Genomic DNA, 26209 nt, shown 5'->3' with positions numbered 1-26209 from the left:
AGTGTGATAGGACAACCAATATACTTCAAAAGGCATTGTTAATCTCCGTGTGCAGATCACTCATAGGATCCAGTGACCTACAAAATGGATATGCAACCTGTATTTCAGAAATACATACGAACTTAACTCTCAATTAACTAAAGAAGACAGTTTCTCTCCTCTTTAGAGTGAATCAGTAAACAATCTTTTCAAGATCATTACTAGGCATATCTCCAAGGTCTCCGTCAATACCTGCTTATAGGAAAGAAGATATATATACTTACGGTACTTACGGTTTGGCCCCAAGAAACACTATGATGAAGTTGTTTCTGTGAGTTTTGCTTTGGATACACAGTTCTGTGATTTTGTGTCAGATACAAGTGGTCATTTCGTTCTGTAATCTGAAGTCCTCTTGTTCTTGCCATGATATGCAAAGGCATATCTTCTGGGGAATGGCATGTAGCATTGATTGCTCCTGATGGACCGCATACTGGTGATTAGATATGGGGACATACATGTCCATCCACCTTTCTAGGTGGAGGCTGTTATATTCAAGTTATTCCCTATTATAAGTAGTAGGGGAAAATATGAATGCATTGTACAACGTATGATCAGACAAAAGCTTCTAAACATAAACAGTCATGCTTTTATTAGTTTCTTGATCAGCATGCAATGCTGAAGATGTGGGTAAGATGGAGATCAAAATTTATCATATTTTAATTGAATTCAGTTATGCATTTCAAATGGTTCCTCTATCCCAGTGGGAAAGATCCATGGCAAGATAATGTTACTTAATAGTTTTATTTCTAAAATGCACCTTCTTTTCTCTGTGCATGCAAGTGCTTTACAGCTCAATAAAAACCATTGTGAAACAGGCACTAAAACATTATCCTAAAAATCATTTCACTTTCTGCCTTAAATGTAGCCATTAAAGTAATAAAAGGAGGTCTACTACACAAGGAAAAAATGAAAAACAGAAAAGTTTACATGTGGGGATAACTGATCATTCTAATCATGTTGAAGTTTCTATCAGTTGCAGTTTCACTGTCTTGAAATTGTAATGGATAGACTCAGATCCAAGATTCCCCACTGAAATATGGTCGGTTGCTTGAAGAGGCAGATGTTTTCTGAATGTGTTATTTTGGAAGAATGAAGTTATAACCTACGGAAGACTATGAACTCTTCATACTTTTGCAGCAGTTATTGTTCAAAAAATTAAATTGATTATTATTAGAAGCTGATCCAGTAGTGTCATTGTATTTATGTCCAGTTCCGATGGTCTTCCCTTGTACATCCAATACCGAAGGTGAAATGTGTGCTTCAACATAGTCAAGGGAATTTTCTTATGTAAAGGCAGGAATTCTTCCTAACTTTTTCAATTTACCTTGTTTTTCTAGTTAATATAAGAGGTGTAAAGGAGTAATAGAATGTTTTTCTTTTCATGACTCATTTGTATTCAGAATCTAAACTGCTCTTTTGTGAAACCAGGTTAGTTCTAGGTTATTTGTTAAGCTTATTCTAGAACAATATCTCAACGGATACTATGTGGTTGTATGTTATTGCCTTAACATGAGATATTTGTCCTCTTAACATTTGCTTAGAGGTGTCCCATCTCATGTGCAATATTAATAAGACAGATTTTGATGGTTTTATTAAGATTCTTTTGAAAGCTGATACTGGTTTCCTATCTATCCTCTGACTTGTTGGAGACTGGCTGGTACTTGATTAGGCTGTCTCCCCGTTTCTTTTTTTTTAATGCAGCTGTGTATATCCTCATAGACGCCCCACTCTGATCTGAAACTCACCTCTAAAATACTATTTTCAAGGTTTCTCAAAGCATGATGCAAACCCTATATTTCCTTTGAGATCAGGAAAGCAGAGTTTTCAGAATCCGTCTGTGCATCAAATAATTATTTCTTGTGATCATAGTACATGATGTCCTCTCATATAGATATTCTCCTCAGACATGACCACAAATGAGCTTGGCAAATATTTTTAACCTTTAGACGTTACTTTCTTTGTGCCCCGCTTCCTTCTTTTTTTATTCACTTTCTGACAGTATTTTAGCAGGTTTTTCATCACAGCAGCTGTTAATTAACTAAGCAGTTAATTAATTCTAATATTGTAGAATGTACTTTCAGCTTTAAAAGTCTTCAGTTGCAATTATTCTCTTCAGAATAATAATTCTGTACATATATGTGCACACATATGCATTCACACATACATACGTATACCCATATAAACAGAGACGATCAGTGGCCGTAACTCCACTATATGATCCTCTGCATTTGGTCAAACCAACTAGGGAACCTGCTTGTAACCAAGAACTGTCTGTTTAGAAGAAATGCATCTCAAGAATTAATGATACATTCATGACTAGTCTGAAATATAGTTTTAGATTACATCCAGAAAGTTCGTATGTTCAGCTTTCCCTTACAAAAACAGGTATTGACAGACAAATTTTGTCACACTATGAAAGAGGCAATCAAAAAGGAAGCTTGGAAATTGTGTCCTGCAATCACTAATTTTACAGAGAGAAATAATGGATTATGTTAAAATGACTAGCACTATGGCAGTGGATCTGCACATCTGCACATTCTCTTAGCTGATGGTAGCGCTGACTTCTTACAGAAACCTGTTTTCTATAAATTATGTACCAATTTGCAATACAAAGAACCTCAAAGTATTTTATTGTATTTTGATATCTACTAGCTTGTGACAGATGTATTTTTTTAAACCTACACATTGCTATCATTAAGCTGCCTAAAGACTTGCTTTTCAACTGAAGCTTCTACAGAGCTGCAAAAGATGAAAGTGCTTCAAAAATAAATTTGTTTGCCATTCACAGTGTGTGGTGAAGCAGGAATCATAAGACAGTACTGTGAGATGTTGAGTGAGAAAAAATAGCTCCCTCCTAAAATTCTTTTGCCTAAAACTGGAAGCTAAAATTTCTTGTGTGAGAACTCATAAAAAATAGTAATGAAAACTCATTGAGAAATGAATAGTCAAAACCTGAGGTCTTGAGCAGAGCACTGATTAGCTTAATTTTAATTGCAGGTTTGGCAGTTATTAAACTTTCAGAAAAGACACCTAGAAATAAAAAAGCAAGGTAGTGAAAGCTCAGGATTACAGAGCCAAGCGTGTACTTACTAATCATGAAAGTACATGTTATCATGCCAGGTAGATCTTGGAGTTTAAGGCTTGTACATAACTCTGGCTAGTTAGCAGGATGCCAGATGATGTCAGGAAGTTGTTTCCTATAGGTTAATGGCTGTGTGGTTAAATTGCTCAGTTTCAGTGCATTGGTAAGTTTTTTAATGAGTTTGCCATCCACGATCCTAGAACAGCCCTGTGGGACTCCTGATAAACAATGCTTTGAGCTGAGATCAAGCTAAAGTAATGAATCTGCTGAAGGATCGCTTTGGTCCCAGAATCCCCAGCAGTTGTTTGTAGTCACTGCCTGGAGTGGTACCTTGTTTGAATATTTCAAAACTAAGAATGCTTTCCTAGTGTGAAAAGTCTTCCCACATAACCCTAAATTTGTTTTCGCCCCTTCATTGATGGAAGTCTTCCATTAGCTTCCACTCCGTCACCTTGGCATCATTCGTGCTCGTGATCTTTTTTCATACTTCTCCACATATCATCTTTTTCATTACAGGAATGCACTCTGCCCAAGGAATTCAAATCAAGTGCTTCCAAACATTAAAGGTATTTGAAAGCCAGACCCAACTCTGCCTCTAAATTTTACAATCCTTAAAAAGAATAGAAACAAAATGTATGGGTGACACATCGGCTCAGTAACATGATTAGCAAATTTTGACTTGAGTTCAGGAGGGCAGATTTGCATCCAAAATATCAATAGCTCTAGCGACCAGCAGATTTTGAAATAAAAAGCTGGATGTAAATCCTGCTTTATTAATTTCTGTTGACAAGTGAATTTCACTTTGCAAAGTGTTTTTTGCTTACATTTTATTTAGTTACTGTCCCGACTAAATTTAGCTTTCCTAAAACAATCTGGGAATATAAATGAGTTTCCTGTCCATGCACGTTTGTAATTTTTGTGCTACTCATTTCTTTTTTGATAGCACATTGTTTTATTCTTTCAGTCTTAAAAAAAAAAAAGATAAAAGAAAAACCTGCCACAAAAGTGAAATTTTTTTTTTATTGCATTTCATTTTAAGTCATCTTTTTAAAGATCTGTCATTTATACAATGACAAGAAAACTTTCTAAATTGGAACTAATTTATGAATTCCTTCTTTTTGGCATAATGTCACTTTGCAAGTTAAAATGATAATGACTGGAAAGATCAAATATGTTTATCTAAAAAAAGAAGAGGGGTTTTAAGAGTTTGCTCTCATTAGAAATCTTTGCAAACTCTGTACACAGCAGGCATTATAGATTTTTTGAGTGCAAAAAATCCTTTAGGTTAAGAAAAAGCTGTAGCTGACAAAGGTAAAGTTTGCAGACAGCTCAGAATCCCTTTGTCTAACAACTATAGATGGGTGTAATATCTGGTTTTGACTTACGTGATTGTTAGAATGAAACTTGATTTTGTCACCAAACCAACCCTTCGGAGTACTCCATATACGTGAGTGGATTCTCCCTACTCACCCTTCCACTCATGTGCAATCCTTTGATCGCACAAATATTCACAAAATAGTGTGGTGCCTGGCACAGTGTGTGATGAGAGGTTACAGCACCGAGATGCACAACTGAGTCTCTGCAACCAGTAAAATTATGTGTTGTTTCTTAATAATTTCTCCCTTACAACAGAGTGATTTAGGAATATGCATCCCAATGGCTTGCAGTGGAACTTCAGTCCACTGGAAAGCTTTCTGACCTCTGTCTTTTCATTACAAGGATTGTGATACTAAGGAAACAACTAAGCTGGAGCAAATGAAGTAGAATTAATACCATTATGCTCACAACATGCCCTGGGGGGAATGCTGTCGACTGATCTAATAATACCAGAATCGCATCCTCACACCAATGTAAAATACATCCATATGTTTCTTATCAAGACCACTGGTGGCACAAGTCCTTGATCCAGGCAAGTAATAGTCTTTAACGCTGTACAGAAGAAAAGTTTCATTTGGTGCTGTTGTTGTGCCCTGTACTATTGCTTCCTCTTACGCTTCTGAATTTCTTGTTACTACCAGTAATGTTGGCATTTCACCATCTGTTTTCTTTTCCAAGATGTCAGCTTGTATTTTTATCCTATGTTTTAATCTCTCATGATGTGCTCTTCACCAATTAAGTGTTTAAAAGTAGTAGGAAGAAGGTATTAGTCTGTGATATAAAAAGGAAGAAATATCTTTCCCCCCACTCATTTTCTTTCAGTGAAGGTATAAGTATTTTTAAAGTAAGTACTTAAAAATAATTATGAAACAATTTTGAAAATACTACAAAAATGTCATATGAGATTTTCTAATGCTTTGTGTAGGCACACTGGATTCAGTGCAGATTTCAGATTACAATTGAACAAGAAAATATTTTCTACCTTATATTACCAAAAATAGATGTCAAATGGGCTCGTAGTTTCACCTTAATCTCATTTTACCTGTAGCTTTCACACTAAAAAAAATCCTTCTAAAATCTGATGCAAAAGCATACAAATCTTAGAAGCAAAAATATAAATATGAATAAGATAGGAAAAGATTCAGGGTACATTGTTTCCTATTTAAATCACTCTGAGCATTTTTCTTCTCCTTTGAGATTATGAAGAAAGTTCCTATCCAGGTTTTTCCTGTGACACCACGTACAGTTGATCATTGTGTCACTGAAGGAGATCTCACAGCTGAGTGGTGATCTCTCAATGTCTGTCCTGTTCTCAGAAACTTCCACTGTCATGCCCTGATTGTGCTACTTTCGTTGACTAAACACAACTTTTGAGGATTGGTTGTTTTTGACATGCTGAAAAAAAAATAAATTAGTGAATTAGTATCTTATTCACAATATAACCCAGAGAAAAATAAGTATGCTTTGTCTTTTTGTCTCTAGAATAATTGGGGTTTTTTCATCCTTTATATGCAAAATTTCTAAGGCAGTTCAAGTGTGATGTGGGATAAACCCCCTCCTCTGCATGTGGTACTCATACTGGTACTACTGAAGCATATAATTCAGTACCATTCTCCATTTTATACTCAGTGTCTTGAAGACGAACGCATTAATAGGAAGACTACAATTAGATAACGTGCCCATGAGCTGTTCGACAAAGCTGCACATCACTAGTGAAATATGAAGAGTGAACGCAAGAGTAGGTGCTGCAGCTGGCTGGCATAAAAAAAGAAGTTTAATTTCTGTCACATATTTGAAGCACAAGAAGATGGGAGTGTCTATGATCAACATATTAAAAGCCTTTTCAGAGAAAATAAGTGATCCCAAGCTATCTGGATGCTATCCAGAGTTCTTTGGAAGTGCTGTAATATGCGGATAATTGAAAGCCAATATCTGGATAAAGATTTAATGTTAATCTTTATTCTGAGATCAGAAATCTATCCTATCACTTTACATTAGCTGTCACATTTATAGGATCATGTCCTTGACTATGTGCTTTACTTCAAATTCTTTTATTTCAGGCATAATTTGAGAAATGTTGAGATGGACTGAGGAGCATGCTGCCAAGAATCTGTAGCATTTGTGCAACATATTCAGGAAACTTTTCATGAAGCAGAGCGACTGTAAAAGATGATTATACAAAATATTCCTGAACTAGATTGTCAGTTCATTATCTATAGATGTGGCTAAAGATGTCCTTGAAATTATGTATTTAAAACTCTTTAAGTCATTTGTGGATGGTGGTGGGGCAGCATTTAGCTTTTTTATGAAATCCAACAAAAACACAATTTACACCAGCTATATCAGCGATAAATTTTGATTAATCTTTTCTATTCATTAAAAAGGTGTATTAAGCTAGTTAACAACATGACATAGAGCACTGTGAAAATTCAGTTCCAGCTCCACTTCCTTTCTGCCTCTCTCCATATAGAGAGCTGGAGCATTATTTAAGACACAGTACAAGGACTGTGCTATTGTTACAATTATTCCATTTGTAAAGGCATGACAGAGTGCCAGAAGAATTAGTTCATAGCTGTTTCTTCTTCCTTACTCGTAAGAAGGAAATGTGGTAGAAAAGTCATGACACTGTTCTAGAAAGATTATCTTGGTGTATTTTTTCTGGTTTTCAAGGAGAAGGAAGAATGACAGAGATCTGTAGTCTTGAACAGTTCCTTCTTGCTACTCAAATTATATTTGTTGTATTTCCTTCATAGAATGTCCAGTATCTGACTACAAGTGATCATAGAAAAAGCTTTTGGCTGAAGACATACCTGGATATTTCTTGGTGTGAATGTTGAGTTACTACAATGATGTCAGGGTGGAATTGCACCAATGTGTCTAAGAAAATGGTTTTGGCCAACTTTTTTCTTTAGATACGTGAATATGATTTTCAGTGAAAGCTTTAGAATTCTTCACTGTTATGACCAGTCCTTTCGTTTTGGATGCAGTTTGTCAGGCAAGTATTAAAAATAGTAATTTTGGAATGTTCTGCCCCCAACTTGTAGTATTGCCGTTGTATCATGATGTTGCCATATTGTAGTACTGTAATATTGACCACTTAACTGGTTTCCCTCTTCCTTTCTCCTGTTTGAGCTGCCTATTTATCTTGACAAATCTTTGAGCATAGACACCAACTCTGGATATTATTTAATGTGAATTCTTCAGGTTTAGCATGCCTACGATTTCTTTGCGCAGTACCAGTGTATGTGTGCCTACTATGGTCAAGTGCTGTTTGGACTGGATTTCCAAAGGAAACTCTGCCAGTGTTGTAGCTTGTTGGACGCAGTTATAATAATTCCAGTGGAACCTCCAGTGGAATCACCCAGCTGGTTAAAGGTTAAAGAGCCTCAGTCAAGCTGCCAAACTCTGGTATTTAACAGCAGAAATTTTTAAGATTCTTTTTCTTCTGTACCTTTTTGCTTCGAAAGAAACATAGCTTAGCAAAAGGCTGTCATGGCCTGGGAGGTTTGTGCAGACAGAAGGTAGTTAGCAAATGGAATTATGTGCAGAAAGGCTTTAATCCCTGCAGCCCTTATATAAGAACATCTGCTTGAATTACAGGCCATACATAAATTGTGTGTGTGCTTGTTTTTGTCACAGATCCTTTCCCTCCACCCTGTTCTCCCCACATCTTATATGATACAATGAAAAAAAAAGCTCTAATTAGTACTTCCAGCCCCCCCATTAGTGAAACTTGATATGTTTACTAAAAAAATAATTACGACATTCCATTCATAAATCTTTGGCAATGTCAGCATTATACTGATGGAATTATGATGTCCCAGTACAAATTGTCTGACCTGCTTTATGTTCCCCAGCACATAATTAAGGTGGTGGTGTGTTAAAGGAAGTAATTTTGTTCAAAGCTTTGGCACCAGCCGTGCAATGTCTTTTGCTCGTATTACTAACAGTTACCAGTCAATGTAAGGAACTGCACCTTGTTTGACTCTGAGACTAGACATATTCTTGTAGCTCTGAGCACAAGGCTTTGAGCAACACGTGCAAAATTAAAAATAATGTTCTGTGCAGTGACTTTGTCAGGATTTGGGTCTTACTCTCTTGAGGATTTGAGTGAGCAAGTAAATTAATGAATGATGACAAGAAAAGCTTAAAACCAACAAGCTTTAATTTTTTTCACAGGTATTTTGAAATATAGCTTCTTTCCCTTCTTTGTAATCTTTGAAATTTCTTGTTTCTTGAAGACAGAAGTTTTAAGAGACTCTTGAGCTGGATTTTGACACTCTGTTAGAAAATTTAATTTTATTGTCAGAGTGCATCTTCTGAATATTGATTCTAGAAGCTCATAGTAGTGTACGTTTTTGGAGAAAATACCAGTGGCAATATAGGGTCCTGATCCCACAACCAGCTAAGAATGCATGCTCACCGAAGTTCCTGAGTAATCACATTGACATTGAGAAATACAATGTTCCTTTACAATTCAGTCATCCAAATGTCTTCCTTGCCATTTGCAGTCACTGATGAGGTCTCGAAGCCTGTTGACTGTAAGTTGGGTCTGAGTCTTTGTATGATATTTTATGAGCCTTTCTCATATATTCTTCAGTGACTTCCGGGCACAGGTCATGTTTGCAAAATTTCCTTGCATGCTAGATTGTAGGGTTTGGTTGAGCGTAAAAAAGTTGATAAAATGCATAATTACTATACAAGGTAAATGTGAATAAATGTATTTTCTTTATCCCTGTGAAGCACTCAGGATTGGGTGGATGATAGGGAAATTGCTACTGTTAGTTTAATTTAGGAATTGAAATACCTAGTACCTTGAAGACCGTGAAATTGCCTCTTGACTTCACTGTGCTTTAGAGCATACCTGTAATGAAAACCTCTTTTTCTTTTTTTTTTTTTAATTCAGTAGAAAAAACTTCTGCTTTATTTAATTTATTTTCTTTGACATGTCAATGGAAGTGATATTGATGATGATTAATTGTAGAGTCAGCAAAATAACTCCAGTGCAAAGGATTAATAATAGGAGCATTGATAAGGCTGATTATAAACTGCAATAATTTATTGCTTAAAAAAACCTTTTGGATTAAAATTTTCTGTAGTCTTACATAGGTTATGTCTTTAAACAGCTACAAATTCCATTTCTGTTTATAAGTCAAAATTACATGCACACAATAGAATTCCTACTACAGTTAGTACACCATATAATATTTACATTGTCGAAAGGAAGAATCAGCTATGTGTCTAGAAGCACGTGCTCATATTTGACTATGGCTGAAACTGTCCCCTTAAAGTCAGGAGAACATTTAATCCAGAGTTACCTTTAAATTGTCTTTCCAGCTAATTACATAGCCTGAGTGTATACACTCCCATGTCATCATTTATGTTGAGTCTGCCATTTTTTTATATAACATTCTCAAGATTTCAGTAAAGCTTGTAAGATATATTTTGATATCACTGGATCTTCAACACATTCAAAACAGATTAATAACCCAAAATATACATTTTAAGGCAATTTCCCTGCTGTGAGATGGTACAATACTGGTCTTTCTGCTCTGTTCTCTAAATGAAAACACACCGACTGAAAGACCATAGAGATTCCTTGAAACTTGTAGTGTTCATTTCAGTTGATCTGAATGATACAGGCATTTCATTTCAGCATGCTTTTCTACTGTTGATTCAGACCTACAGCTAAGGCTCCTAAATAAGTCACACACCTAAATGTGTAGAAATGAATTACTGAAAATTTTGGATTTTAATCATCTTAGAGCAATGTCAGTCTGTTTTTTTAAGTCTGTTGCTTCTGAGGTCTAGGAAATATGGCACTCAACAGATTGTCTTGTGAGGCCAAACTTAGTTGTTACTCTTTCCTGTAAAATATTAATTGCTGAATAATTTCCATGCGAATACACTAGCAATTATTAATTGCTTTACAATGACTTGGCTGTTTATAGCCTGTAAATTGAAACATTAGGTATATGTAAATATCTTGACTACAGTGGGAAATGGAAAGACACTGCTTAGTAATAAAAGCTGTCTTATTCAATTAGCAGAATGTTACATATCCTGTTTCCTTCTAAACACCATAGGGTCTCCTAAACATTCACAGGGTTGGTGTTGACTAAGCAGTCTGTTGCATTGCAGATTACAGCAAGCCTTGTACGTAAAATTACCATTTAAAATAAAATAGAACAAAAATTTTACTGAGTATAAGTAGGGCTGTGGCTAAGCTATTTGAAAATCAAAGCTAAGGGGGGAAAAAAATCAGGGTAACATTTATTTCTGAACAAAGAAGTTTCAGAGTGGCTGAAACTATTTGACAAATAATCTGAGTAGAAACAAAACTGACAAAAACGTTTCAACACAATGTTGAAATGCTTCATTTTGAAAATGTCAAAATGACTGTTTTGACATTTCGAAATGTTTTGGTTTTGTGCATTGTAATGGAAGCCAAGGAAATAAAAGGCTAAGTTCACAGAACTATGTGAGGGCTGTGTCCTCTTACCAAATAAATGCCGTGAGATGCCTTGGCTCAAGCACATCTGTCTTCTTGCCTTCCAAGAGAATGCCCTCACCCTTCCACAAGACGATGTGTACTCTGATTCTCATCTTCTTGATGATGATCCACTTTACATGGTTGACTTGTATATCACTGAGCAGAGAAGGAATCATTCTCACATCCTAGTAGTTCGAACATGTGTGAGGGAGACAGAAAAGCCTGAATTTCTCCCCGTGCACTGACTCCATCAGAGACTCAACTTTAACCAAGGACCCTTGATGTCTCAAGGAACTGTATTACCCCCACGTCATCAGCTACTTTGGGGTGAAACATCCTTAGCCTTCTCCTTTGTATGGAGTATTTAAATGTTATTTGCTGAAGGGAATGGAATTCATCGTAAGCTATATTTGGAGTATCTTTGGGTAATAATCCTTGGGTATTATTTTTTTTTTTCTCCCTTTCTTTTTCTTAGTTTCCCCAAATTAAACTTTCTTTATGAGAAGATCTTTTAATAACTCGTTTAACTTCTGGGTTTTTTAACTAGTCATCTGACAAGAAAAAATAATCAGTATTTTCACATTCCTTCTCCAGTTCATTGAATCTTCAAAAATGGCAATGTAACAAGATTCCGTATTTGGACTGATGGAAGTTGCGGGATTGTGTCAAGGATCAGAATTTATCTTTACATCTATTTGGTCTCAATAGGTGTAAATCAGCATAGCTCCATTCATGTCACTAAGGTGTGCAGGGGATTGACTCACTATATTTTGACTTATATTAGGTGAATTACGAATAGATGTGATAATGGATTTGCTTTTCCCCGCACTACTTTCAGCGAGTAAGTCCTTACATGCTGTTATGCATCTGCTTATCTAAAGACACATAACTAGTTTCATTGACTCAAATAACATATTCATAAACATAAGGTAATCAATGCTGTAAATTTCTGGAAGACTGAGATTTAGGATTATAAATCTAGTACATTTTGAGAAATAATATCTGTATTGTATATATTTGTGTGTGTGCTGTGTGTGTGCATGTACAAATATATATTGTTAAAATCTATCATTTCTGTTCTTTCCACCACGCAATTGAACAAGACAGAAAAAACCAAACTTAGCTTAAAGAAATTATATTAGCCTCCATTCAAACAGTAGTTTAAACCTTTCATGTTACCGGTTCCTGTGGGCATGAGGGAACAGCTGTAAGAATCTTATTTAACTTTTTTCAGAGTATTGTTGTTGTCTGCAACTGCATAACTGAAGATAGTAAGTCAAAACTGTTGCAGATCAATATGATATGGACTTTATTACAACCGAGGAACATATGTATGTAACAGGTTATTTCATAATATTGTCAATCACCATGTCCCCCTATTCTGTTTTTAAAAAACTCCCCCATTGCAAAACACGTTATCGTGACACTTTTAGGAAACCAAAAAGAGTGCATATTTATTTTTCAAAATGTTCTTCAAGAGTTTCATAGGGTTCCGTCATAAAATGTTAAGCTGTGCCCTTTGCCTTTTCCTCTCATCATTTCCATCTGCTGAAAAAATCTGTGTGAAATATAACTAAATCAGAGTAACCGTGGTGCATAAGGCCACGAAGAGCAAGTCTAACCATGTATATAGTGCTAAGAGGCCTAGATCCTCCTGTTTTCAACCCCATTGTACACATCCCCGATTAAAGTTTAAATACATGTCATGGTTCAGCTTAAGATAAAAATGGGCTTTTCTGAATCAGGACCTCTTACCTGCTCTTCCAAAGTCCAATAAATTCAGAGTACTTTGGATTGCTTTCACTGCACTTAAAGGTCAGGCCTTTAAACACATGTTTAGGGAAAACTTTTTCATTCAGGCAAAAGCATATACCTTTTTGTGCTGAGATAGCCCTGTTAAATTATGTCTGATTACAAGGTTACACGATTAAAGCAGAGGCTCTGACCTCTTTCTGTAATACAAACAGGGAGTCAGGTTTAGGGGCATGAAGATGTAAATTCGTATCTCCAAGGATTGTCACAGGGATTGAGTTAAGCCCTTCTCAAACGTCCCTAGATGTGCCTTTTCAGCCTAGATGGTCTTGTAATTTTGGGTCCCACCCTCTATAAATTTAGTGAATATGTTAGTTTTCTTAGTAAGATAAGTACATATGTATCCAGGGCATATATTGTGGATCATACACTTTTCTTAATCTACAGTGGATTCCTGGCAGCATATACATAAAAAAATTCATTAGTGGTCAGTCTAATAAAAACAAATGGGCAACTCCAACTGATTCCAGTCTGAAGTCTTTTGCTGGTATATTTATAATACCTAGTTGTTTTAATAGAAATTGAGAGATTTATACAGTAAATTATTTCATAGCTTTTTCCTGTTTGACTCAGCCCATTTATGTGTGAGAAGTTAATTTATGTTCTTAACAAGTTTGCACACACAGAAATACTTTTTGTATGCAAAATAAAATGCCTCTAAGAAATTAAGTCAAGCCTATACTTCTCGTACAAATCTTTGTTCAACTCAACTTTGTATTAATTTTAAATTTTATGCAAAAATATATAAGCCAATTATGAGATTTTTATGAGAAGATAACATATAATTCCTAGGCAAAGTATTAATTTCAATTTCACTTGTTTTTCATTAATTAATTGATTGTTGCTTTTTAGTGGGTTTTGTGACTAACTTTTTTTTAAATACTTCAACAATAACAATACCATGTGATTGAAATCAGCAGTGCTGTTGAAATGAGGATATAACTGGAGGAGCATGATATTACATTCATAGTATTTCTTCTTCTACTTGAAGTCAGAAGTTAGCATGTTACTGGGAGACTTTAAACTAAACAGTAGCAGAAATGTAAGTATATGGGGTTTTCTTGCTTCAAAACATAATACAATTTTTTTTTTATTCTAGAGACTGTCACTGTACTTCATAACGTGCATGAACAAGATCTGAATTTTCATATCCTAATTTCATCAAAGTGCTTTTTATTCATTATTTGACTAGGTATTGCTGGCTCTTACAGAGGTACAAAGTGCTCTAAGACCAGTGGAAAGATTTCTATCAGCTTCAGGCTAAACCTTATATTGGCAAAAGCAGCCAATCGCATGCCATTAGCAGTAATATTCACACATACAAAATTTTGGACTTTATTTTAGTATAGAATTGAGGCTGGTGTAAGACAACGCCATATTCATTGTTTGGAATGTGATGACTCGTGTATGGGCACTATTTGAAAAGGCAGAAACAGACCTCAATTACAGCTTTGATATAGATGTGTCCTTAAAAAATACAAATGTCTTGATGTTCACAGCTTGCCTTGACATCCAGTTCTGTGTTATTTTGGGAGGTCTTTCTAATTCTGTTTTCCATGGACCTTGGAGCACTATCTGCTACTGGCTGTTGCCAGCTGCTTTGTGAAAACTGAAATCAGCCAAACGAGTGCAGGCGGCAGATTGTGAAAAACCTGTCCGTGGTGGTTCTCATCAGTCTTTGAGCCAGTCCTTACTTGCATGTGGTTGTGAGTTGGGTGAATCAGTTTGAAAATATCACAGACAATCAGCAAGCTGACTCAGTGCTTCTGGTCATTTTCTTCTGATTCTATATTCCAGAAAAAAACAACAGGTTTATACCACGTATGTATGGGAAAAGAGTAAACGCGGTTCTTTGGTCTGTGATTTTGGAGAAGTGCGTGGGTCTCTCCGGCAGAAAAATCTCTAAAGCTCATTATAGCTTGGTGTATCCCTTTGAAAAGGCAAGTGCCAGTGGAAGCATCTTTCAGGTGCACTTTCCACAAAGGAGAGTTCTGAAATGCGTAAGCAATGGGAGGCTTGCACTATCGCTTTCTGCCTTCGCTCTCAGGATTTGTTAGTATGGCATTGTCCACAACCACTGACTCGATACAGTTTTTGGATAAACTTTAGTCCCATTCCCCCCAGCCCCTAGCCAGGTGCAGAATTTATATACAACCTCCTGGCCTTGAGGCAGGAATGCTCCCCAGTGAGCTATCCTGACACTATAGTACATCCCGCCATGAGTTTTAACATCACTAGAGACGTTTTTTCCCCTAAAGGAAATAATGACTTGCAGTAACACAGCTTGTTGTGAGATCTTGTTGGAAATCCAAACATGTGGCAATTTACGAGTGTCAGCAGATTTTTTGACTGTGTGGCAATACGTGCTGTGCGTTAGATGTTGGAATCTGACCCTTCGGCTTTGCCACAGTGGTGTCCCAGGAAAACCATGTAGAGTTGCCTCTACTCTCTTTTCTGTTTACTTTCTTTCCCTTAATATACTGCAATGTAGTTTACCTATAAAGCAATTTGTATATGTTCTGCCTGTAGGTTGTTTTTCATGATCTGAAATCCTGTCTAAGGCCTTTTTATTTTATCTGTTCAATAAATTTTGCTCTTTTTTTTTTTTTTTTTTTTACCATTCATGCTTTCTTTTTATAGAATTCTTAACTAACTGAATTAGGGTTGTAAAGAATTAAGAGGCAGAAAATGGTGAAGGTCATAAATATTTTTCTCCCCCCATCTTTTAATAATTAGTGTTTTTTAATAAGATGAGATTTTATTTTTTTTTTCCTACAAAAGATGAAACTCAAATTCTAAAGTGCCGTTTGAATACCCGCATTCTGCCTAACTGGAACTGAGAGCAATACAGATCTCATACTGTTTCATGACAAAACAGTCTTTGCATTCATCCTTGAAAAAGTGAAACAGGGTTTCTGGTTATTACTATTAAGAACAGCATAAATAAACCTGAGCACACTGCTGTGTAATGTTCAAGTAGAAAATAATCTTGTAACAGACTGCCTTGTCTGAAACTTGGGTTTGGCATGTTTAGCATGTTTTACATCATCAGTTTCTGTTACAGCTGTTGGCACTAGCCTGCAACATGATTGAGAGGTTTTGATGACCTCAGCTTCTGCAGTTTATTAAGTCATCCAAACAAATAAAGAGGTTCTGTCAAGTAGCTCACTCCTAACATCTGCCTTACCTGTATATTGTTATGGTCTAGTATAATTGTAATTTGAATTTTAAGTGTCTGTCAGTGAGGGAGGCAGAAGAGAAAACTACTATTCTGTGGCTGAAAGGAAAAGGGAAAAGACAGAAGCCTTGGCTACCGTCTCTACTGAATACACAATGAAGGGCTAAGAAAACAATCTTTTAATGGCCTCAAGATTTGGTCATATTAATAAAATAAGCTAGTTTTCATTCTGAAGGTCAGTAGCAATCTATTACTATTATAGCAGGCATTGCTAAAACTGCATGGAGAGGCAGGAACACATCTGTATTGCATCAACTGCAAGAAACAGTAAGAGAGTAGTGTATTCATCCAAAGGAAGAAGATTGGTTTTTTGAAAGTCCGTTTCCTTGGGCAAGTGGCATATCTAGTGGCTCCTAGTTCTCTGCTAGTATCCAGATGGTTCTGCATTGCAGAGAGAACAATGCCATTTTTAAAACAGGTGACTATTTCTTCAGAATTGGAGATTTTCAGAGAGCTGTTTCATCAGATCTTTGTGAGATAGGGCTGATAGGGTTAGGACACATACGATAAATTGCAAAACCTGAAAACTCAAAAGCTTTTTTTTTTCCAAATTAGATGAAACTCTTTGGCTTTCATATAGAAATCCATGTGATGCAGTGGTAAAACTGATGGTTTAAGGCAGGTTGAAATTAGAGTGGAAACAGCTTTCCCATTAGTATTTCAAAACATCTGTTGAGACAAGCAGGCCTTGGTACCATGGGGAAAAGAGAATACCAAAGCAACATTAAGCAGCTCTGGTGATCCCCAAAACCCTATTACAGCAGAAGTCAGTAAGATTTACCACAGTGGAAAGTCTGTACCCAGAAGTGGCTGCTTGGAAGTGGCTGTATGTGGCTGTACCGCCCTGGGACGATCCCCGGTGCCTGGCGCCCAGGCCTCACTCTGCCATGGAAATCGGACAGTGCTGAAGGTCAGCCTCAGTGGGTAGGAAAATACTTGGAGACTAAATGCTCCTATTTTCTTTTTCCTTTGGAAGCTATAACATAGCACATAATGCCTTGTAGGTCCTAGTACAAGCCTAATTTTACATTTTCAGAGGAAAAATACCTGAAGTCAACAGCGAGAACTTCATAAGGCCTATGGAGACTCGGTGAGTGGAGGCAAAAGCAGGCTAGAACTTAGTATGGCATCTAACTTTGTGTGATCGCTCTGCAGCAGTGTCACTACCTGAAGTATACAATGTCATGTCTTCCTTGGAGAAGGTCCAGATCACCTGGATTATCTGATGTTGGCCCTAGGAGGCTCTGGAAAATGTCTCTTCCTGGCAAGTATAGCTACAACTAGATACCACAGTAATGAGCTGTGGCTAAAGCTAACATAAACTTTTAGATAAAACCTTGTAATCCCTGTGCCATGCCTCAGACTTCACCCAGGGACTTCGCAATTTTTGTGTGTGTAAATCCAAACAGATCATCCTGAATGGGCAGTCCATGACTTCGGGTGTCAGTACCAGCACTCAAAACACACCGTAGACTTCAGTGAGATTGGATTAGATCATATTCTACAGATCACATATGGAAATGCAGCTTGCTGTTTTCTTACAGAGCAAAAGGGAGGGTCAGAGTATTCCGAGTCATGACAGAAAAAGCTCTACTCAAGTTAGGAATTTGCTGTGTAGTAGTTAGGACTATCCTGTCACCATCAAGAAAATGCTGGCACAGGCCACTAACATGACAGTCTGCTTGGCTGGATCTCATTCTGAGGGAGTTTGCAGTGATGCCAACAACTCAGAAGTGCATCAGAAGTTGTTTCAAAGTACTGAAAAGCAACATGTAAACAGTGAGCAAATACATGAGTAAATGGAGAATGAAGTTGTCGTCAGCTGTCCTTCTCTGGAAACAGGAAAATACATGTTGTAAAATGTGACTAAAAGCAGAAGTCGCTTTTATTTGGTGCCTCAGTGAGTACCCAGCTTTCAGAAATACAAAGCTGATCATTTTCAAATCTACCCAGACAATATGTCTGCTTAAGCCGCCTCAGGAATAACCCTTATGGAAAATGATGAAAAAAGCAGTCATACCGTCCTTCAAGTCAATATTTTTCTTGTGGTTTTAACTCAGGTCCTAGTCAGAAGCTAATGGCATTTATTTTCCTTTGACTTCCACAGTCTTTGAATCCAGTCTTTAACATGCACAAATTCATGAAAAGCTGGGGAGCGTGTTTATTCCCAAAGTGAAGCACTCTTACAGACATTTCTCTTTTTCTTCTAAGGCTGCCCTTTTCTCTTTGGAATAAAGGTGTGGGCAATAGGCCATGCTTCAATGTCTTGGACCATCTGCCAACGCAAACAGAAAAAAATTAATTATGAATGGTGTCTTCCCATGCTAATCATTTATTGTAAAGGAGTTTTTCAGCTTGTTTGTAATGGCTGTAGCCTAAGGGTGCACACTGTATAAATTGCCTGATTACAGGATACAGAACACTTCTTAATAGGCCTCAGATGATTAGGAGAGGGGAAAGAAATTAAAAAGGCCATTTCCCTTTAGGTATGCAAATGGATTGCAGAACAATAGACAAAGATATGATAGACCATGATAAAACATACCCTCTTTTCTTTTACCTTAAATTACGTACTAGGCAAGTAGCAAGCTTCATTACATGTGTCAGCCGAGATGTGAATTGTTTCATAATTGAAACAATGCCGTTGCCAGATAGTGCATGTTAGATTTCAAGATAAACTACCAGGTTTTGTGTCCTCGAGCAATTTGGGGTTTGCTGTCTAAATCTGTCTTAGCAATGGTTACATTCTGACCTTGGTTTAATTTAACTCTGCCTACTTTAGCCTCTTTGAGCTGCCTACTCAAATAGTAAAGACTAAATTTGCTTTTGTCACACTAGATCCTCCTCTCAAGTCATAGTTTACGTGCCTGCATCTCCTAAACAGCTAGTATTTTACTGCCCGTTTGAAAGTAGCTGGGTGTGTTTAAACAGTTAAGTGAACAGCAGGAGCCATCTCCTAGATGACTGTCACACTCTTAGACATGTACGTGTTGCTTCTTTCCCATACACTTACACACGTACGCATCTGCGTGGATCAAGCATCTGCTATTTTCTGTGAGCTTGAATATTTGGGGAAGATACAAATTCACGTTTCCTGGTACTGAATTGACTGTCTTAATAGTTAAAAGCGGCTCCTAGGGAATTGAGAGGTGAGAGGTGATAGATAATACTGCCTTTAAGGATTGCTCTTCGATGACACATAGGGCTCCTTGGAGTCTAAATCACTACCAAGGTCAGTGAGAAGTGGGTGCTTAACAAGTACAACCCTTTGAAAAATCACCCCCCCACCCCTCCACCCACCCCGTGATGAAGGAGTGTTTTCACAACACATGGTAAAGTGCAGTGGAGGTAGCTGGCAAAACCTTGAGTGCTAACAGTGGACAGTCCGAAGCGAAGTTTCCCCTCCTATCTGACTGAAGGGTTGGTTCTGAGAGCCACATCGCTGTGTCACCAGTGCTTGGCAGACAGGATGCTGAGAATCACTAGATGTGGTTTAAAAATCATTGAATTTTAAAACTGCTTTTTAAATCCTTTTATTCTAATATGTAAGTATTTGGGCTTATGTACTAAAGGTTTTCTTTGCAAGTATTATGTGTCAAAAGTAGCAAGGATTAGGACCCCTAGTCCAGTCTGTGCTGAATTTTTTTGATAGTCAAAACTGGAATTCTCCCGTAATTATAGAAGGCCAGGACCTGAACATAAAATATGAAGCTTGTTCTAAAGCTATCAAATTTGAAAACCACCTACAAATTAAAATGTCTGCATTTTGCTGTTTTTTACAACAGCACAGGAACAGACAGTAAGCGCAAGTTTAGCTGGGGAAACTTAGGAGAGCAGAAAGGACTGAACTGTGTGTTACAGTTCACGAGAAGCTCAGCTACGTATGAGAAACAGTGATGCTTTAGTGTCTCTCAAAATAAGTCAAATAAGAGTCAGGAAGTAATCAGGTCTAGATTTTTTTAGATAAATATTTTGTTTCCGATATGATAAATAAGCAAACAAGGAAGTGAAAAAATTCTCCAAGTATGTGAACTGTGTCTGTGAGGCGTACTTTCTGACAGTTCAGTCTTCCCTACTCTCTCAACGCAATTTTTCTCCAGAGGAGAAATGTATTTGCAGGTGCACCTCACATGCAGAGCTTGATCCTCTGATCCGAGCTCAGGATGATGTTAAGTCCAGGACTGTCCTTCCTCCCACCTGGAATCTGTTGATGGTTATAATAGATTACCCTGGTTAGGTAAGGCTGCCGGGTCAGCCTTTAGCTCCTAGCAGTGGGCAGTTATTCTCTCAATCAGATTCAAGGCAGAAAAGAGTCGGGGGAGGGAGGGTAAGGAGAATTTTATGATACAGTCATCTGGGGCTTCCAAGAGCTGTAAATTGGGATTTAGAGTGATATTGCTGTTCTTTCATTTATTTCACCAAGTAACAAGGGAAACAGCACTTTGAATGTAGTACTAATGAATAAATAATGCACTCATTTGAAAGCTCGATTTGAGGGTGAGACGCATATCCAATATTTTTTAGTGGCCCTGAAGTTCCATTAACAGACCAGACCAGAGAGAGGAGCCACGGAGGGAGGCGCGTGCAGAGCCAGCGGGGCCCTGCCACCTGTGCCAGCCCACGGGGAGGCGAACACAGGATGTTCCTTCCACACCTTTGCTAGGCCCCTTGCTAGGGCCTAGGCTCCCCAGGCATTGCTGAACTATTTCACTTAAGGGATGTGAAAAAAGGAGACTGTTAGGTCAAATATTGTTTGAATCTGTAATTTATTTAGCATCCACACACCACTCGCCTGCAGACTCAGGCTTGGTTGCACCCTGTGAGGTCCTTGGCCTGCTGGAACAAAGTACAAGGAAGGATCCCCAGTCCCTCTAGGGAAGTTCTAACCACTTCTTTCAGTGACCATGTCCTTTGATGAACTTTGTGTAGATAGTTCTGGTCTATTTGGCTGTCAACCAGCAGTGCTGTCACTGCAGTAATATGCGAACTTTCTGGATTAGATGAAACGCTACCTGGTCCCTTAAGACATCACAGATGACCAGAGCGCAAAACGCTTTAAAGTTATCTGTTCTCCTAATATTTTCTCATTACTTCACTCTATTTTCCATTGCAGTTCTTTCTAAACAGTCGTGCTATATGGGATTGTGTAGACCTGCTTACAACTGTCCCCTGATTGTCCAGCAGATCCTTCCTACGGTGTTTCTCCCTTGGTTCAATTACAGCAAGAACAAACTAGAATTTGTTGCGTTTTAAAAGTGGTCCTGCTTGGCAGATCACCTGCTGGTATCAGTGGTTCTGTGTGCTGCAGGCATTTCAGGAGCTCTATCATCATTCAGACATGAAAAATTATTTTTAAATGGATAGTAATAGACTAATAATTTTTATAAAATGAATATTTGCAGTTAGCATCAACAAATACATTTCATTTCATTTGATGTTTGTGTTTTTCCTTGTTCTTAACTATTAGATAGATTAAAAGCTTTGAATCCAGTTTGAAATATGGTATTATATATCCTACATTAGGTATCTTTGAAATAGCATGTGTGGGTGTTTATGACATTTTTGAAGATTGATGATTGACAGTTACTCCCATAAAAAGTAGTAATATGAAGAATCACTTGTTCCAAGAATGCTGAGAACGTTCCTTACTTTGATTTTTATTCCTTCATTTCTGAAACCTGAAAAACAGTTTTATTTTTTAAGAATAGGAAAATATGAACAAAAAGACACTCTATTAGGCTAATCACTTTTTGACTGCACAATGTAAAAAAAAATATCAGCTCATACTCTGCCTCTTAATGTCATACGGATTATTTTCTCAGGTCTTGGTACTTGTAAACTCAATACCACATGATCCTTATTACTCCACAAAACCTCAGAAAGGCAAAGCAACTAAAAAAGCAATGTGAGAAAAAGGTGATTTTGTGAGGCAAACCCTTCCACAATGAGTGTGAAAACCAGCAGAAAATAGCACTATGAGAAGCGAAAAACAGCTTTAGCTTCTAACTGCACTTCACCATGTTTGGGATAAACGTCAAAGAGCATTTTGGACTCTAAGGAAGCCACCTCGCCAGGGAAGCTGCCTGGATAGCAGCCTCCCGTTTGAATGCAGACAGCTCTTGGAGCAAAGCTGAGCTCTGCGCAATTCTCCTCTCCCCTTTCCGTTTTGATATGATCAACCCTCTGTTTCTACTGTAGTCATTACAGATGATGATACAAAATTCCATACTGCCGTGACATTGTTTAAGATTGATTGGAATCTTAAAACGCTTTTTCATTTATTTAATTATCAGTTTGTGGCAACACTTACACACACACACACACACAGAGTTTGCTGGTTTGGAAGGTTTTAGGTTTGTAGAATAGGAGTGTATAAAGGATCAAAGCAAGAACTGATGATGATGGGTACATTAAATTATTTTTGTTATCCATTACAGGATTTTTACAGGTGAAATGAGTTTTTATCATAACATTTAAATGTCAGTCTCTCTAATGTTTAGACTAAGGCTTTTTGTTTACTCCTCAAGTTTCCAGTGGATTCAGCTGGCTTTGATACAAAGCAGTCATAAATTTTATCTTGTCTATTCCAGGCCACTCTTCACTATAGACAGTTTTTATTAACTAGTATTAAATCATATAACTAAAAATTTCCATATAACTTATTAAAAATGCTAAATGGTGTGTTCTAAGTTATAAAAATAAGTTCCTGTCTTGCAAGCTTTTCTACCAAAAGGTAAATCATAGCCATCAGTGTTTCACTAAAACTACATTGTACAACGTTGGTGGTACTTAAGTACTTTTCGAGGTTTTGAGCTCTTTCCACAGCAGTGGTACGGTATGCAGTAAGTGAAAGAAGTCCCATTTTAGCTTTCAGCATACCAGATTTAAAAAAAAAGAATCAAGTCAGATTCCAGGGCTTGAAAACTGTTCTTTTCATGAGTGAATCATATATGTTTAGCAATTAGAGAAGATCTACTTACATTTTTAAAGATAGTATACTTATATAAATAGATAGAAGACAGCACAGTTTATGGGAGGTGGGGAACAGAAATGTAGGTGAACTTCTAGCTCTGCCTTTGCCCTGCTTGGTAAACTGCTTAAACTGCAGTTTGTGTTCAACCTCTAAGAGCGGGACTGGAATGTTTACCTTCCTCAGAAAGTGCTTTGATACCTGATGACAAAAGAGGATCTCTAGGATTGAAAAAAAAAAATCATAAAAATAACAAAGATATTTTCTTGTTGTTTTAAAGGGCAGATAACTTCTCAAATTATGCATCCATGAAAACAAGTAAAAGGTAAGATCCCCTTTGTGTATCTGTTTTTGTTAACCTAATATTTTCACATTCAGAATGGTGGGAATAATAGCACTGCACATAGTATGTTATTTTTAAGGCTTTTTAAATCCTGTTTCTCAATTGTCTTGTACCTATGTACTTGCTAATTAGGAGGAAATTCTATGTAAGGCTCCTCACATTAGACAGCATGTAAATAATATCCAGGCTCTGCAGAAATGGAACATTTCTATTCATTTTGTAATGAAGTAATTGTGCATCTTGCAGTCTGCAACCCTTTGTGCTTACTGTATACAATAAAAAGCAATATCTATTTCTAGGTTACCGGTACTTTCACCTATATTTGTGAACAGAAGTAAAATACCACAATTTCTGCTAGCTCCTGGGTGATACCTCTGTGTGTTTTAATAGAAAAAATATGGTAATCAGTGGAAAGATTGGTAAATAACTTGTGAAAAAAGTTAGTTACTGGCACGCTCTGAAATGTCTGTTGTCTCCCATCATAGTATGAATTCATCATAGTATGAATCACTCAGCAATCCTGAAACAACGTATCACAGGTAGCATATACCTTTATGTTCCAGAAGAGTGACAAACATGGTATTTTACAGTGCTGTGGATGACTGATGATGCAGGAATAAGTAGGAGTAGGAAGTACAGTGAAGTTATAAAGAACTCTTTTAAATGAAGCCTAAAAATCAATCAGCTAGCAAATTTTATTTTGTGATTGTTTGGTGTTTGAAATAATGGGAGCAAAAGACAGGCATCCGTTCACATCCTCTAGGATGCTTGTACTTTCCTGATATGAATCTACAAGAGGACATGATCTAATCTTGTTTCTATATTTGAAAACTGGGGGCTTCTTGGGCTCTCCTGGGTCATTCTGCATACATTTTTGCAAACCAATGCAAATGTAAGGTTTCCTCTTGCAAAGATTGTTCACTGGTGAGGCACAAGCTCTGCAATTTTTCTCCCATCAGGTTCTGTGACCCGTTTGTGAATTTAGTGACGTAAGACACACAAAAGTTGCCAGAGAAAAGATAACCTTAGATACGGTTCCACTATTTCTTGTGTAGCACAGCTGATGTAAGAGACTGTTGCCAACCTCACATCTCCTGCCGCCAGCAATTCACAACAGCTTTTGAACCCAGATCAGTTTACAACCTACTTTATAGCGTGACTTCATAAACAGTTGGAGTGGTGTAGCTCAGAATGAAATAAATTGCGGCAGGAGATGGGAACAAGTGTACCAATGTAGGAGACTTCCTTTTGGGAAACTAAACTGAGGTGTGTTCACACCCATCCTGTTGTTTAACTTCCACTGACAACAGAAACAAATGGGAGGAGGGTGTTGGAGCTGGTTTTTCCAGACAGTGTTGGACCATGGGTTGATGCATAAGAGCACCTGCCTATAGGCTAAATATGGCTTATCTTATGCACATTGATCTTTAGTTGATTTGCTTTTTCTTTTTTTCTCAGTCTCCATGCATACCAATGCTAAGCGTGTTAAGAACATTTATGGTTTTGGTAACAGACCTAAAAATATATATGTATATACAAACAGGTGATCAGATATTGGCAAAGAGGGAGAGAACCACTGAGGCAAGGAAATTCTCCTAGGCACACTGTTCTAATACTGATGGGACCATTGTTCATGTAAAATCTCTCAATCCAGTTCCAAGACAGACATCAGTAAATGCTCCCAGCTTAATTTCTTAGACTATTTAACTTGATACAGTAGATTTAGCGTGCTTTGAAACTGAGAGTTTTACTAACGTAGCCCTTAGGACTTTGCGTGCATTCAAACTAAAACCAGTTTAGAATTTGATCAGAAATGAAGTCTATTGGTGATGCCGTTCTAGGAGCTATTTCTTTAGTGGTGAAGTCAACTTTGGTGGTTCCCTGGCTTCTGGGTCACAGACCCCACCTTTGCTGTGCTACTACAGATTTTTGTGAGCCACTTCCGTAGATTGCAACACAGCAAAGAGGATTAACTGCAGCGCAGGAGCAGAAATGAGCAGTCAGAGACCAACAGGAAATAGAAGAATTTCTATGCCTTCCTGTTCAGGTAATTACACCTTGAGCAACACCAAGATTGCATTTTGCTGATTATTAAGACAACAGATATCTTTGAACCTGTTTCTCAACCATCTCTTGCCTCTATAAGGGCAAGTTTATTGTCAAATTCACTAATAAATTTAAACAGCCTTTATCCTGTTTTATAGATTAGCCATAACTGTAGGAAAACTATGACCTGAACCACTGTCCAAATGTGTGCTTTCTGAATTGGGGATCATGGGTGTGTGAACAGAGAACTTAAAAATATTTGTGTGTGAGAGCTAAGGAAGAGGCAGAGCTGGAAGGTCTGCAGGGGAATTTTGGAGCTTTGGACGTGTTTGGTGTTGTGCGTGGGCAGGTGTTAGGGGTCTGTGCTTCAGAGAAATCACTCGCTGAAACAGTGTGACCAATAACGCAGAGGTGTGCCTGTAACACATAAGCTATACTTTGAGTGGTTTAGGGGGGTTGGGTTGGGGGGGGTGGTTTTGTGGGGTGTTTTTGCTAGCAGTCATCCAGTTCAAGTGTGTACCTTACTGTTAATGTGTCTGAACTAAAGTATCTTGTGACTGTGCAATAATTTTTTCTCTAAAAAAAAAAGGAAGACTCAAATCCTAGAGTCTCCTAGAAGTCAGAAAACACGATTGGTATCTACTAGTGGCTTTTATGATCATTCTTTTTAAATAAATTAAGCAAACAAAACATTTTTCCTCCCTTCTAGGTAGAAAGTTCTGGCATCAGCATGGGCAAGTAACACTCACAAACTATAGCAAATGATTTCTTAGGAACTGTCCTTTTTTCATTTGTATATATGCACTGTT

At 37.4% G+C, this 26209-nt stretch overlaps 1 long non-coding RNA gene across 5 annotated transcripts in view; it reads left to right on the top strand.

Annotated features, from left to right (window-relative positions):
• LOC129212206 (uncharacterized) overlaps positions 1-26209 on the top strand; it is a 123614-nt gene that overhangs the window by 35263 nt on the left and 62142 nt on the right. For all 5 annotated transcript variants that reach the window (XR_008579110.1, XR_008579109.1, XR_008579112.1 and 2 more), the window contains one exon: positions 23292-23336. This is a non-coding gene — a long non-coding RNA (uncharacterized LOC129212206). The remainder of the gene's footprint in view (positions 1-23291; positions 23337-26209) is intronic.

The sequence above is a fragment of the Grus americana genome, chromosome 13 (genome assembly GCF_028858705.1).
Source record: "Grus americana isolate bGruAme1 chromosome 13, bGruAme1.mat, whole genome shotgun sequence".
NCBI classification, from domain to species: domain Eukaryota; kingdom Metazoa; phylum Chordata; class Aves; order Gruiformes; family Gruidae; genus Grus; species Grus americana.
This window is presented reverse-complemented; position numbering and strand designations above follow the sequence as displayed.